Source organism: Schistocerca nitens, chromosome 6, assembly GCF_023898315.1.
Source record: "Schistocerca nitens isolate TAMUIC-IGC-003100 chromosome 6, iqSchNite1.1, whole genome shotgun sequence".
In the NCBI taxonomy this organism is placed as follows: domain Eukaryota; kingdom Metazoa; phylum Arthropoda; class Insecta; order Orthoptera; family Acrididae; genus Schistocerca; species Schistocerca nitens.
The window spans coordinates 13,596,540-13,600,080 of record NC_064619.1 but is presented as its reverse complement, the minus strand read 5'-3'; the positions used below and the strand labels follow the sequence as shown (position 1 = coordinate 13,600,080).

General features: G+C 42.0%; 1 pseudogene; it reads right to left on the bottom strand.

Annotated features, from left to right (window-relative positions):
* Nucleotides 1-961: 961 nt before the first annotated feature.
* LOC126191703 (5S ribosomal RNA) lies at nucleotides 962-1,078 on the bottom strand (annotated as a pseudogene).
* Nucleotides 1,079-3,541: the final 2,463 nt, after the last annotated feature.

Below are 3,541 nucleotides of genomic sequence, written 5' to 3'. Positions count from 1 at the left end.
CCGAATACGCGATGAAGGAAGCAAAAGGTTGATCAAATGAAAGTTACAGCCATTGTGGTGAAATCTACACTGATGTCCTGCTCAGCCCTACGTAGGCACCAATGTATCATCGTTGCAGGAATAAACTGAGTACATCCCACTTCTGACACCACTTGTTCGTCAGCATAGAGGTCAGGGGCGGAGGGCGTTGTAAAATGAAAAGTAATGAAGTGGAATGCACCCAGTTTATTCCTGTAACGATGATACATTGGTGCCTACGTAGGGCTCAGCAGCCCCAAGAGGGGTTGCCGCCTGCTCATCAGAGAGGCAGAGGCTAGAGGAGCGACTACTCGGGGCCGAGGTCAGAAGCTAAGAGAGCGCGGAGCTGTTTCCAAGCCGCCCTCGCCGCTCCCGGCCGCGTCCCCACGTGATCACACGATTAGTCTCTGATTGGAGGATTGATTCCGCCAACGCGCCTTGCTAGTAGCGTACCCCCGTCAGTGCAACCAACCCGTGGGACTTGAGTCTGACCGAGGAGCACGTGGCAGGAATGTGCCGACCATGGTCTTCCAGCCAGCACCTTCCACCGCAGTATGCCCAAGCCGGCTACGGCCGAACATTATGCATGGAAAATTTATTTAATAAAATTTTGTCGGCAATGATCCCTCTTGGGGGGTCTCCTCCCTGCACATAATGGAGGGGATGTCTGTTGCCTACCAAGGACGAACTGTCAGAAGCTTTCCTGTACGGAATGGATATTTAATGAATACGCAATGCAAAGCACTCCGTCTTCAGGCCACAAGTGGCCCATCGGGACCATCCGACCGCCGTGTCATCCTCAGTTGAGGATGCGGATAGGAGGGGCGTGTGGTCAGCACACCGCTCTCCCGGTCGTTATGATGGTTTTCGTTGACCGGAGCCGCTACTATTCGGACGAGTAGCTCCTCAGTAGGCATCACGAGGCTGAGTGCACCCCGAAAAATGGCAACAGCGCATGGCGGCTGGATGGTCACCCATCCAAGTGCCGGCCACGCCCGACAGCGCTTAACTTCGGTGATCTCACGGGAACCGGTGTATCCACTGCGGCAAGGCCGTTGCCTTCAATACGCAATGTAGTATGTATATTTATGTTTTCATTATAATGTGTTCTCGAAAAAGAAATATAGAAGTAATCCAGGCCTGGGTCTCATAGCCTATCGTACCGACTAAAAAGGGTGGGAAGGTTATGGTTTAATGTCTGGTCGTCAATGAGGTAATAAGAGTCATTAGAACACAAGCACCGCTACACCGAGCGAGGTGGCGCAGTGGTTAGCACACTGGACTCGCATTCGGGAGGGCGACGGTTCAATCCCGCGTCCGGCCATCCTGATTTAGGTTTTCCGTGATTTCCCTAAATCTCCCCAGGCAAATGCCGGGATGGTTCCTTTGCACGGCCGACTTCCTTTCCCGTCATTCCCTAATCCGATGAGACCGATGACCTCGCAGTTTGGTCTCTTCCCCCAAACAACCCAACCCAACAAGCACCGCTGGTTACGGATGGCGAGAGAAATCAGTCGTAACACTATAAAAAAAATCACTATCATGTTAAGGACTAAGAGATTCTATAAAAAACATTTCGGAGCGGCCTGTCAGGATTTGAACTCTGCTGGGAGTTTAGTGGTTTAACAACTGCGTCACTCATTCCATTACAGTTTTCTCTCATAACGTAAAGGGAAACGCTTACTTCACGTCCCCATTGGACTGACACTGGGAACATCGGAGCTCTGTAAGGAGTCAAGTCTACAGTTTTTGTAGGGAATACGTATATCACCATGAGCAAGCAGAAATCGTTCCTACAATCATTTGTAGCATTACGACTGCAAAAACAGAGGTGTGGTTAAATAGGGTAAACCTTGGTAATTTCGTGAGGATTTCTGTATTAAGTTAATTTAAAGTACATAACAAATATTTTGAAAGCCTGCTGAATTACATATGTAATCCTGTCCTTAAATGCATTACTAAATATGCACAATGTTATGGTTAGTTGATTCTACTTCCTCTCCCTTACGATTTCATCAACTAAGATTTTGCAGGTCATTTCGTGATACTCCTTGGTAGGTTCGTGACATTACTTGGGTAATTTCGTGATAATCCATTAATTACATAATGAAAGGATTGTATTTCTATAAAAGATTCTATTTTGACATTTTACAACATTTTGGTTTAGATTAGATTAGATTAATACTAGTTCCATGGATCATCAATACGATATTTCGTAATGATGTGGAACGAGTCAAATTTTCCAATACATGACATAATTAAGTTAATTTAACAACATAATTAAGTTAATATAACAACTTTTTTTATTTTTTTTATTTTATTTTTTCTTAACTTATATCTAAAAATTCCTGTATGGAGTAGAAGGAGTAGTCATACAGAAATTCTTTTAATTTCTTCTTAAATACTTGTTGGTTATCTGTCAGACTTTTGATACTATTTGTTAAGTGACCAAAGACTTCAGTGGCAGTATAATTCACCCCTTTCTGTGCCAAAGTTAGATTTAATCTTGAACAGTGAAGATCATCCTTTCTCCTAGTATTGTAGTTATGTACACTGCTATTACTTTTGAATTGGGTTTGGTTGTTAATAACAAATTTCATAAGAGAGTATATATACTGAGAAGCTACTGTGAATATCCCTAGATCCTTAAATAAATGTCTGCAGGATGATCTTGGGTGGACTCCAGCTATTATTCTGATTACATGCTTTTGTGCAATAAATACTTTATTCCTCTGTGATGAATTACCCCAAAATATGATGCCATATGCAAGCAATGAGTGAAAATAGGCGTAGTAAGCTAATTTCGTAAGATGTTTATCACCAAAATTTGCAATGACCCTTATTGCATAAGTAGCTGAAATCAAACGTTTCAGCAGATCATCAATGTGTTTCTTCCAATTTAATCTCTCATCAATGGACACACCTAAAAATTTTGAATATTCTACCTTAGCTATATGCTTCTGATTAAGGTCTATATTTATTAATGGCATCATACCATTTACTGTACGGAACTGTATGTACTGTGTCTTATCAAAATTCAGTGAGAGTCCGTTTACAAGGAACCACTTAGTAATTTTCTGAAAGACATTATTGACAATTTCATCAATTAATTCTTGTTTGTCAGGTGTGATTACTATACTTGTATCATCAGCAAAGAGAACTAACATTGCCTCTTCCTGAATATAGAATGGCAAGTCATTAATACATATTAAGAACAACAAAGGACCCAAGACCGACCCTTATAGAACCCCATTCTTGATAGTTCCCCAGTTTGAGGAATGTGCTGATCTTTGCATATTATGAGAACTGCTTATTTCAACTTTCTGCACTCTTCCAGTTAGGTACAAATTAAACCATTTGTGCACTGTCCCACTCATGCCACAATACTTGAGCTTGTCTAGCAGAATTTCATGATTTACACAATCAAAAGCCTTTGAGAGATCATAAAAAATCCCAATGGGTGGTGTTCGGTTATTCAGATCATTCAAAATTTGATTGGTGAAAGCATATATGGCATTTTCTG